The 13,505-nt window shown below is 36.2% G+C and overlaps 1 protein-coding gene across 1 annotated transcript in view; it reads right to left on the reverse strand.

Moving 5' to 3' along the window:
* LOC127650843 (plectin-like) overlaps positions 1-13,505 on the reverse strand; it is a 90,452-nt gene that overhangs the window by 42,636 nt on the left and 34,311 nt on the right. The window lies entirely within an intron of this gene.

Consider the following 13,505-nt stretch of genomic DNA (forward strand, 5'->3'; position numbering starts at 1 on the left):
GTTACGATTTCATCACATGCAAATGCCCAGATATCTAATGCGGAAGTAAGTGCAAGTTTCACGTACGAGGCGTTAAGGACATGCTTATTAATATTATGCCCTTACCCAAACCCCTTATCTAAACCTAACCGATCAGTAGAGTGTGTAAACATGGTAGGAAGCTGTTGTGTGTGACAGAAGCAAGCAATTGTTGCGTATTAGATGGAAACAATACCCAGTGATGTCATTGGCTGTAGTGAAAGTCATACAATATCATACAAATGAGCCAAATGTAGAAAAGTCAGATGAATCCTTATGATTTCCCCATGAGAATGTGTAGTAGGATTTGCAATTTGCGATAGTCTATAAGAAAATTTTAAACTGGCTTCTCAATCATATTTAATTTCACACAAAACTGAACTGTGATTGGATGGGCATGAGTGCAAACTGGGCGTGTGGCCCATCCAGCCCATCTGAAGTTATATGGCTGTTAAAGTACATGAAGAAGTCACAACAGAATGTTAGAAAGTAAATAAGCGGTCTAGATCAACTTGTCTGAGCACAAAGAAAACATTCCATTGGTGAAAGCAAACTGAAAGGATGATTTCTTCTGTAGTTCCAATGTCAATGCTTTTTGTCACTGAATGTGTATTTTTTTAACAAAGTGTTATTTGTTGTTGCCATTTACTTTCATCTTGATCATCATATTTTTAGCATATAATTATAAGAAAGCAAGAAATGGTAAATTCCTCAATAGAAGTTTTTAAAACCATAACCTGAATAGAGTTTGTTTCTCAAAAATGTATTCTAATGATTTGTGACTAATATAAGAAAGTGATTCAGATTCAATTCTGATAAATGCCACTTCCCCTTTCTTAGACGTTAAAATAAACTTTTGATGAGCTCATAGGAAATAAATTGATTCAGAAGAATTCATGTGGAGCAGTAGTTTAAGGAGAATTCATGTAGAGCAGTAGTTTAAGGAGAATTCATGTGGAGCAGTAGTTTAAGGAGAATTCATGTGAAGCAGTAGTTTAAGGAGAATTCATGTGGAGCAGTAGTTTAAGGACAATCTAAGGACATCCGCTCTCAGTCACAAGATTAAGCACTGAAGCTGATGATATTTCTAAACAAAAGCATGACTGAAAATTAACAAAAAAGTGTCTTTGAAATCTCCACATTCTTTACAGTCGAGCTTGTGATAAAATCTCGGAGGTTTTCCAGTTTTCACAACCAAAACATTAAGAGATAAAATAATGCAAATAAACATAACAAAACAACTGCAGGTCACTGGATGCATGTTGTTGTTGTTATGTTGCTGGTAACTACGCCGGTTGGCATCCCTATATGACTTTCTGTTTCTACAAATGATTGTGCTGCCACGAAAACCATTTCCTTTCAAAGACACATTTTATTAAGTCTACTACTAAACAACAAATATTTGACCAGAAAGTAATTTACTATCTTACATAAACAATCAGTTTAGTGCAGGATATTACACAACTAAAAACATGTAGGGAATATATGTTATCAGTTTGTAAACACCACAATTCAGTAACATGTGGAGACATGAAAAGGCAAGACACAGATGGAGTGTTTATGTGCAATCATGATCATCTGTGCTGGCCTTAGTCAGGATTGTTACCAGTCAAAGTCTGTGAAATGACCTGAGATCAGCACATCCAGTGCTCTTTCTAAGGCATGCGTGACTAAATGAAAGGATGAACGGTTTAAAGGTCGGATTAGACCTTGAAATTCCAAGCAAATATCAACAGCATTTTAGAGCCTTATAATGGAAAGATCAAGCCAATGATCGTATCAGTATAATTTGAGGTGACATTAAAGCTTAATTAATGTTCCATGCCATGGAAAATATGATAAGCAAAAACATAAGATCAGATAGAGAAGTGTACGTTTTAAGAGGCATTCCTTTGCACGGCAGTCTAGATTTTGCACTCGTCAAATTGAAATCATAGCTTGAGGGAATGGAGTTTCTCTATATGGAGTAATGCAAGCAATTTTTGAAATGGCAATTATGTTTAAATGGCAATTATGTAATTATGTATGAAATGACAAATTATATTTAAAAATATATCAAGCTCTTTTATAATAAATGAACAATGCTGTATCCAAACTGTGACCTCTTTTCCAACATATTATGCATGTACACACAGCACCACAACCCAGAATTGGGATCTGCCTTGGAATTGGCCCCTCCCTTTGGAGCCCCAAAACTTCCATTTCCAAATGAAATTCCACTTGACATCTTAGACCTTTCTGTCATGAATGGATGGAAGAAAGAAAGTGCATTTGAACTGCCCAGTGATGATGCCAATTATGATATAATTATGATATAATAGTATGATATAACTGTATTGCATACTTTCAAAAACATTTGAACCAAGAGCCCTTGATCTACTTGTCAATAAGATGTAAATAAATGAATAGTGTGGGCCCCAAAATGCCACATCAGCAGTGCACATTTTAAAATAATGCAGAACAATGAACTAATTCAACATTGTAAAAAGATTACATTAAACATTTTAAACAAAAAATTAGATGAAAAAGTATAGTTATCCAAGTACAAAGGTATTACAGAAGTATAGCTCGAGCTTGTACAGAAGTATTAAGAAGTTCAGTAGTACCTTTCCTTTCATCCATGGCCCTGAGTATCCCCTGGTAATGATTTTCCTCTGTGAAGACCAAGTCACTGCCCACACTGTCTGTGGAGTACGTTCTGTAACCTTGATATACAGCCATTTCTGCACTTCCGTTCTAGCTTTAGAGACAAAGCAGACTTTCACACTTTCTACGGAAATGTTTTTTTTTTTAACCTGAACTCTTTCTTTCTTCCCAGTCAACTGTATCTAAAAGCAGATGAGAAGACCCACAGAGACGAGTAGGTGTGTTCCAAGCCTGCTCTCTTTCTTCCCTCCCTTACTCATTTTCTTCCCCTCTCGTTCAGTTCCTCTCTCTGCCTTCTTTTTCCGCACTTCTCGCTAAATACCTGTCTGTAGGCTATAAATTCAAAGTGTATGAGGCATCGCTCTGTTTTAGTTATTTTTGGGGGTTGTGGTGTGAAATACTGGGTCTCTCATTCTGTCAATGACAAGTCTGAGAAACAAAAAAGATGTGGCTGACCACACGTTAATGATGTGAGTGATAGAGGAAAAGAGAGAGTTGAGAGCATGAACTGATAAGCCATATCTAATTTATTGTTCTTTTTGAAATATCCAATATATACTGTACCTGTTGTGACATTAACAACCACACCAACACATTTTGCACTGCTGAGAACACGCACAAAAAGCCACAAATTGATTGCATAGTTCTTAAAATGAGCCCACAGACCCTCTCGCTTGTAGCAACCTATAAATGCATGTTAACCAATGGTTACCGCAACTTAAGTCTGTGCACACCCCATAATGAGCAAAGACCACCAACATGGCACAAACGACCTTAAAGTCGTGTCCTAATCTAACCTAAGTAACTTTTCCATCCACCCTGAAGGCAAAATGCCTTCCAATAAACCTAACCAATAGAGTCTGAAAAGATAAATGAGAGTTTAACAATACAGACATCCTTAACTTCTCAAACTTTTTTGAACCAAGGACCCCTTTCATATACCCAAATTCTTTGTGGACCCCTGATCCCATGTACAACTAATATGATATTATCTACTAAAGGTATAAAATGATCTCAGTTATTAGTTCCAATATGTTTTAATATATGTTGTGTGAGGCTTCTGTGTGCAACATCTTTCAATTAGATTACATTTGTCAAGTCAAGTGGTTTTTATTGGTTTTATATTTGGAAATGTTTTATTCCATTGTGTTTTAATAAGATTGTAAGATTGTGTTATTGTGTTTGACGTACACTTAATGTACAGTACTTTGTTCTACACTTGTGTTTTTAAGTGCTTTATAAATAAACTTGACTTTGAATTGTATCCAGCCATTGCATAGCTATTTAAAAGTGAGGAATACTGCTCAAGCGATTAATATGAAAGAGAGCAAGAACAAACACCATAAAAAGAAGTGTGAGGAGAGGGGCGTCACTCATTTCTGGTATTAGCGCCATCCGCAGGGCGAAGAAACATCATAGAGAACACTACAAAGCTCAAACAGTACTAATTGTCAAGGCAATTCAAAAGTCAAAGCATGAGGAAAGTACCATATTCTTCTGAAGAAAAATAAACAGTTGAATATAGATTAATTTCTTTTTATTTGTTACTATAATATCATAGTTTTGTTCATAATTAAACAACAGTAATGATACAATAACCCAATTTAATCATTATTCATTGTGTCAAATTGTCATGTCTCTTTTAACTGTCACTTTTTGTTTTTCTTCAAATAAAATGGAATAAAAGGAAAATAAAAAGTTTTCATATTCCTACATCATAAAAACTCTTTCACGAGCATGACACGATTTATATTCACATACATGACAGTTACACTGAAGTGGAAAATTAAATATGTAAATGTGTTAATATCTTCAATAATAACTGTGAAATATGTTTGCATTTGACCTAAAGCTGGATTGTCCATTGTCATTTTATACTAACTTATAATAATACAGTAGCATACTTTATCTAGCAAGATTAAAAAAATAATTATACGTAGGCCATATACAGTCAGAAATGGGGACCTTGCTAATCCAGTGCTGGTCAGCAGTGGTTTGTGAATATTCACGCTCATTTTGGTTGATATAACTTGAAATACATAACGTTAAACCCCTTCTCTTTTTTACTGGATGAAGTAATAGCTCCATGTCTTAATGTATGATGGAAATTGTCCACTGTCATCTACAGAATCTCCTGTTAATAACACCTGTAAAAAGCAATTCCCCCAAGTCATCTAAAAGCGAGATTCATTCACCAATCAGAAGTCACTGTGGCTGTTACCATGGGAATAAGCAATTTCCCCAGTTTGCATTCCTTAATGTTGACAGCCCTAAAAAAAATATATATATATATATATATATATATATATATATATATATATATATATAAAATAATTTTGAAAAGGGAATTCTCTAAAAATGTATTCCGACCCCCTAGATTCCCCTTGTGGCCCCCCTGGGGATCCAAAGAACCCAGTTTAAAAACCCCTGGTCATGAGAAAAATTCAAAAATACTAAAGGGAACTTGGAGGGAAAATGAGCTTAATTATTATTAAAATAATGTCACGATTAAAAAAAAAGCATCTCTAAAAATAGCCTTCATTTACTTCAAGAAAAATATTAATTCTTTATTATAATTATTATTATTTTGATGAGAAACATGACCTGGACCTGGTTGAGATAGATTCACACACACATTTCTTGTATAGTTATACAATTAATCCAAAATATCCCTTAAGACACCTGTCGCTTGTAATAACCTATAAAAGCATGTTATCACTCACTAATGGTTATTGCAACTTACATCCATGCATACACAATAATGAGGGAAACCACAACCCTGTGCATGCGAATATGGCACAAATCACCCTGACACATGTGCAAGACGTGCAAATTACTTTACTGTATGTGGTGCTCTAATAGTGAGCACAGCAATGAAATAAGTCATCAACTATAGCACCAGGAAGAAATCAAGGCTAGGGTCTGTTGCCGTCTAGGTATTCCATCTGTTTGTGTGGGGGTGGGAAATCCACCAACCAGGCAATCCCACTCATGGAGGAAAAATGTTACTCATTTCAGGAATTACACAGAAAAGCTTTTGTAGTTTTTATGACACAAGTAAGAGACTGAGAATTTCAGTGTCCTGCAGATATATTGAGATCCTGCAGAGCTATTCTCTTGAAGTCCCAAAAAAAATACTATTACATGCAGGCTTGCCAAAGTCACCACAGATGGACAAAAATGCATCCAAACACAATGTACTTCTCAGAGGCAGCATATGAAATGAGCATGGATCTCTATGATCTAAAACAACAAACCCCTTATATCAGCCAAAATTACAAGGAAGACATGACTTACAAGTCACTTTAAAGTGTGCGCATGGACAAGTCCAAGACTGCAAGAAAGAGCTGGACCTGAATGCACAGGTGTGACTGGAGCTAGGTGCAATTTTTTTTGCCCCCTAACCCCTGAGACAATCCATCTTTCTATCAGTTAAAGGCTGAAAGGCAGATCACAGGTAGGATTAGAGGATTCTTTGCATTGCATCTCAGGGCTGTGGCCTGTTTGGGCTTGAGAGACCGGCTGCTGTCACCATCTGCCTTGGGTCGATGCTGACTGCCTGGAGACCTTCTAATAGACAAGATGAGAACCACTGGTTTGAGTTAAATATAAAACATCAAAGTAACTGTTATACTTCACAGTGAAACTACCTATTTGTGTAACACATCTATAAATATATGCATGGTGATTACATGAGGTGTGAACTGCTTTAAAAGCATCTGTGTGCAATGTTTTTCGAGGTAAAAAAATATTCGCCAATCCCAGCTTAATGTACAAAGACTGTAAGTAGTCAATCGTAGGTGGAATTCCACAAAGTGTAAAAACTGTGGCATTTTCAAGATTGCACTGTTTTAACAGCCCAACATAGCAATATTGCTTCACCAATACCATAAGTTTGAGGTGGGACTGCCTGTTTGATCGACCAATGGCTGAATTGTTTGTAAACTTTTTCCAATTCCATTTGGTGCCACTAGTGGCGCAGAAATGATAGACTGCAGCTTTTTTAGAGTCATTTGACAGGAATTTGACTGTAAGCCCTTAGGTTAATTCCTTAGTCCTCATGTAAGACACATAATATCTCTAGGGAGTATGGTATTAAAAACATGTACGCACAGCTATCAGGTTTGGTTGAAAAAAAAAGACCTCTTTGGGCATCAGACACTCAAAACAGTGCAAGTTCAGAATGCAATTACAAACCATATGGACTAGATACACATTTAGTCCCTTGCACACTTATACTCCCTTTGGACACCTCCTTCAGCTTCTATGCATGATGTGGTAGATGCCTAGAATACTTAATTTCAATGTAAAGCTTATAGCAGAAAAAACAGAAAGAACAAATCTACAGTATGCGTGTAATGATTTTTGTAAGTGATGCCAAATTCTGCAGCAAATTGGAATTTTACTTTCTTTAAAGTAGCCTTAGGGCCAAGAATGCAACCAAATATTCAAGATTGATCAATGACATTCATACTGATCAACTACCATTCTGAATGGGGACATGTCCCCCTCAATATGTATGGTGATTGTGGCACTGTTAAGAGTAGATAGGAAATGCTTGCTTTGATAAAATTAAGCCCTAAGTATTCAGTCTGTTTGTTTGTTTTATTATGTACATTTATGCATTTGGATGACACTTTTATCCAAATCCCTTATTACAGGGACAATCCGCCAGGAGCAACCTGGAGTTAAGTGCCTTGCTCAAGGACACAATGGTGGTGGCTGTGGGGATCGAACCGACAACCTTCTGCTTAACAGTTCAGTGCTTTAGCCCACTACACCACCACCACTCTACTCTTATGTAAGTAATAAGAGGCAATGTCTCCATCTTGTCACTTAAAGGAATAGTTCACTCAAAAATGAAAATTCTCTCACCATTTACTCACCCTAATGCCATCCCAGATGTGCATGACTTTCAACTGCTGAACTCAAATTAAGATTTTTAGAAGAATTTCTCAGCTCTTTTGGTCTAGACAGTGCAAGTGAATGGGTGTAAAATATTTGAAGCTCCAAAAATCACATAAGTCACCATAAAAGTAATCCATAAGACTCCAGTGGTTAAATCTATATCTTCAGAAGCGATATGATAGGTGTGGGTGAGAAACAGATCACTTTTAACACTATTGTGTTTTTGGTGATTCGCATTCTTCATGCATATCACCCCCTACTGTGCAGATAGAAGAATTTCAAACAAAAAAGGATTTAAATATTGATCTGTTTCTCACCAACACCTATCAAATCACTTCTGAAAATATGGATTAAAACACTGTCATACGGATTACTTTTATGATGTCTTTATGTGCTTTTTGGAGCATCAACATTTTGGCACCCATTCACTTGCATTGCATGGACCAACAGAGCTGAAATATTCTTCTAAAAATCCTCATTTGTGTGCTGCAGAAGATAGAAAGTCATGCACGTCTGGGAGACAATTTTCATTTTGGGGAAAACTATTCCTTCAAAACATTCAAATAAAACTAATATGACATCAAATTTGATTTGTTATTTAGATCAAAGAGCACAAAGAGTAGCAACTGATGAAGCAGAGTGAGTTCTGAAATCTTCTATGGCCCCAAACTGTCAATCACACATTCATGGCCTGCACGCACTGACTGCGAACATGCACTCAGGCAGTAAATCATCCTAAAGCAGGTTTATAGGACATAACACTGCTCTTTACTATAAATCTTAAGGGAAAATATACCAGATTGGTACTAACAGTTCACACCAATGTACACTCCTCCATTCAGGCAGACTTGAAAATTCATAAACAAGGCTGGAACGCAAGCAAAACAGGAGACAACCTTGTGTTTCGCCCCCTCATATAAACACACAGGCATGCACTTACATAGATTTATGATGCAGAAATTGTATGAGTTTGGAAAACGTGCAAAAACTAGTCAAATTGTACTTTGCATAGATACTGAACACATAGTGGTGCTCTTAGAGCAGACGGTTCTTTGTCTTGAGACTTAAGAACTTAAGAATGTATTAACTTAATAGTTAGGCCTATATTTACCAACAAATATTTATTGACTAGAATTTTAATAGTGATTGCAAAATAAAATTGAGAAAAAGATAAAACTGGCATTGACTGTGGAAAAAAAAAAGCTCCACGGTCACCAAGGCAACAGACCCAAACACAGAGATGCTGTGAGTTAGAAACATCCTGCCAATATTTTTAGAGTCACTGCAGATTTGGTCCAGTGAGGTGCACTTTTCCAAAGGGGGAAATGCTGAGGTGTGCTTTTTCTGGGATAATTAACTTTTATTAATATATACATATGTGTATAGTAAGTGGAACAACATATAGGCTACAAAATTTGAGAGCCTATAAAAGGCAGATTTCATATGTGTTATTACTAATATTTATGTAAACTAATTTAAATCAGTATTATTCTTAAACTTTATTCATTTTTACTAATTATTGTATATAACTTTAATAGTAATTAAAAATATATTTGTAATTGTTTTCATATTTAATGAAAGCTTGTAGGACATTCATTGTAAAGACATAGGCTACAGCTCACATTTGTAGTGTTCACATTTGACAAATAAAACTTTGGCCTCACTAAATAACAGTTATTCACATCTACTGTATATACACTGACGACCACTTTATTAGGTACACCTGGACACCTACGTATTCATGCGATTATCTAATCAGCCAATCGTGTGGCAGCAGTGCAATGCAAAAAATCATTCAGATACGGGTCAGGAGCTTCAGTTAAAGTTCACATTAAACAGCAGAATGGGAAAAATGTGATCTCAGTGATTTCGACCGATAGTTGCTGCCAGAAGGGCTGGTTTGAGTATTTCTGTAACTGCTGATCTCCTGGGATTTTCACACACAACAGTTTCTAGAGATTACTTAGAATGGTGTGAAAAACTAAAAACATCCAGCGATCGCAGTTCTGTGGGCGAAAATGGTCCAAGCTGACAGGATGGTGACATTAAACCAAATATCCACAAGTTACAATAGTGCTATGCAAAAAAGCATTTCTGAACATACATCACGTCGAACATTGAGGCTGACAGAAGTGGAACCCAAAGAGGTCTTCTACTGCTGTTGCCCATCCGCCTCTATGTTTGACATGTTGTATGTTCAGAAATGCTTTTCTGCATAGCACCATTCTAACTTGTGGTTATTTGGGTTACTGTCACCTTCCTGTCAGCTTGGACCAGTCTGGCTATTCTCCTCTGACCATTGTCATTAACAAGCCGTTTTCGCCCACAGAACTGCCGCTTGCTGGATGTTTTTTGTTCTTTGCACATTTCTCTATACACTCAAGAGACTGTTGAAAAACTAAGTAGATCAGCAGTTACAGTAATACACAAACCAGCCCGTCTGGCACCAACAATCAAGTCACTGGTCGAAATCACTGTGATTGCATTTTTTCCACATTCTGATTGTTAAATATTCTTGAATATTAACTGAAGCTCCTGACACCTATCTGCATGATTTAATGCAATTCACTGCTGCCACACGATTGGCTGATTAGATAATCACATGAATATGTAGGTGTACATACAGTGAGTGTATATCTACTGTTATAAGCAGCAGATGTCCTGCAATGTGACATGCTATACAGGCTGATTTTTTCCATTATTGTACATTTATTATCCATGCAATCTTTCAAGTAATGTGAGATCATAAAAACTGCATGGATAATAAAAGCAAAATTGAAAAATAATTGTTTTTCAATTTTATGAAAACAAAAAAATGTATCAAAAATTTTGAAAAATCTTATGGGGAAAAAATATAAAACTTCTGAAATTGTGACCAGTGCCAGCACCTAAAATATATATATGTTTTACCTTTGCCTATACACTAAATTCTTATACATTTTAACCTATATATATATATATATATTTATTTTATTGTTTTTAAATCTTGATCTTAAAGTCTAGAAAAAGTTAGGAATTTTTTTGTGCACCAACACCAAATAGTAAAATTAACATGTAACTTAAGTACGCCTATTACACAGTAACACACAGGACAGGACATAAGGGTGATAAAATTGTGCAAAATTATTGTGTAAAATTTTTTAGAGTATTGGCACAAAACATGATATCTCTAACACCCCCTCCCTTCCCTCTTTAGCAACACACACGCACGCGCGCACACACACACACACACACACACATTGAACTCCTCCTATTCGCCTGAACCAGTACAGCAAAAACCTACCTGCGCAGCACATGCGGCTGTATAAATGCGGCCCCACTTCAGCGCAGCTCATCTCGTGGATGTAGTTCCCGCGTCCGTAAATCACATCCAGGCTGAATATTGGGAGACACGGAGCAGCTACCGCGGACATGTCACTCGCTCCAGCCATCTTCACAGAATAAAACCGTTGCGCTCTCGCTCCGTAGTTTATTTCAGCCTACTTCCCCAAACAGCACGAGTCGCACAGGTTTGGATTCATTTGTTTTAGGACTGCTCGACATTACAGAGAGAAAAATGAAGGGGCGTTTTAAAGGGAAAGCAGTGAAATATTTACTTCAATACTGGCCCAACCCATCGCAATTTGCTTGAAGCCGCGCTCAACTCTGACTGCTCAAGCTCCGGGATAAACTCAACTCCCAGACTGCTGTTGAAATGTGATTCCTTGCGACATACGGCCTTATCTGTCGCTGTTACTGTTTAAGCTTTTTTATTATGCGTAATGATGTTGACTTTAATTTATGAGATATTGCATAACGCATCCTGGAAACATGTGCAAAACGAGAGTAAATGTTTGCTTTTAATAGGAATCGGGTATTAGTTATCACCAAAATACATCTCATCAAGTCAACTATCCTTTACCAAATAAAACAACTGGATAAAGAAGGAAACCCCCTTAAGTACACCCTTACATAAAGATATACCATAGAAGATTCATTACTATTTTTCAACACATTATGCCCAAAAATAATAGGTGCATTTTCATATTTTTCTTCAAGATATTGCATTTATTTTAAAATGTACAGCTTGTAAAACTCATAAAAATAACATTTAATAGATGGAAACTATATCTCATAAGCAATATGGCAAAACGTCATATAGCCTCTGGTTTTTCTTCACACACAACAGGTGTCAAAATTAACAAGGAAATATGAATGATAATGTTGCCTATAGAAAGAGCTATGATGTTCTTATAGTTTACATGAACCCCAATGGAAAATCATGCATATGCACAACTACAAATTTTGTTTTCCATTTAGAAAAGTTTTAATTGTTGAGTCAGGTTGTGGGACTTTGATGTTCAAAACTCTTTTGCAGTGTGTGTAATTCAATATTTCACTAAGGGTGCAAACAAACGCACTGTCATTACAGGTGGGACATGTTCGGCAGGTGAAAAGGTTGTGAGATGAGCTCATGTTAAATAGAATGATGCATAAAAAATCTGATGAATTGTACTCTAATCAGATTTTCACTACACTCCCAATTAAGAGCATTTGCAAACTAAGGATATATTTCTTGACAATGTCACCTTTTGGCATGCTCAATGAAATAACACTGATGTGACTTTGTAACGAAGGGCACGTTAAAATAATTATATGAAACCTTGCATGCGTACATATTTTCCTTTAGTTTGTATTATCATCATGTACTGAAAATGCATAATTTTATAAAAAGATTATTCCAATGCAATGTGTTGTGTAGCACTTACTATTCTAGACTTTGACTCAGTGACAGTAAATGTTGAGACAGTAAATGTTATGGTGTGTCTGTGAGCCATGCAACATGAGAATTTCATTTGAGGACATTCGTCAAAGTCGACGCATTATGGTAATCTGACTCACTTGCTTTTACGTAGCCTACCAGATAACATCTGGACCACAGAGTTTGGTTGAAGTATTCTGTGGTTCCTGTCACTGTATGGAAAAGTAAACACAACTTTTAAAATAAGAATTCACACATGCTGTACAGTCAGTACAGCAAAAGATTCACTTTTAAAATATATCATGTTCTACAACATACAAACTACAACATTTGTGTTGATTTCTATTCTGAATAGTAAACAAAAAACCTCCCTAGATACCCCACGTCCAGCAAATCTAGTAGTATGCCCAGTCAGAACAAGCCTGTGTGTTGGTAAGGGAGGAAAATGTAGACAAAAAGCAAATTGCGAATCTATTTCCCAGTAGGTTGCCATACAAGACAAAGTAGGCAGATGACAAGCCAGATGTGATAGAAGCACTTTTCCCAACCATTCAGGCTCTGTTTTTAACTCCTTTAAATTAGAATGAAAATGGTGACTAAAATTGTCAGTTCTTTGGCAGCTTTATGACTGATTGACTTTAAACTAAGCTAGATGTTTCTCTTCAGACCAGCAGTAATGTTTTCATCAGAATTTATGTAAAACTGAGATTTTTGACTTTGTGACAGATATTTGATTATTTCGATTTTTGTGAAGTTCTGAGAAATATTCTTCAAACTAACTAACCACATTAGTTAGTATTAAGGTTAAATGCTTACATTAAACTAAACAGCTAATACGTAGAAATACAGTTTTTAAAGTATACATATATTTACATTTATCCATTTGGCAGATGTTTTTTATCCAAAGCGACTTACAGTGCATTTATTACAGGGACAATCCCTTCGGAACAACCTGGAGTTAAGTGCCTTGCTCAAGGACACAATGGTGGTGGCTGTGGGGATCGAACCGACAACCTTCTGCTTAACAGTTTAGTGCTTTAGGTCACTACACCACCACCACTCCTACATACTATACTCCTATACTTCAATGATAAAGCCCATGATCTCAGCATACATATAAACACTATGTAAAACAGCACCAAATGGATTTCCATATCAAACTTGTAATACAAATAAGATACAAAAAAAGGAG

This window comes from Xyrauchen texanus, chromosome 10 (genome assembly GCF_025860055.1).
Source record: "Xyrauchen texanus isolate HMW12.3.18 chromosome 10, RBS_HiC_50CHRs, whole genome shotgun sequence".
NCBI lineage: Eukaryota > Metazoa > Chordata > Actinopteri > Cypriniformes > Catostomidae > Xyrauchen > Xyrauchen texanus.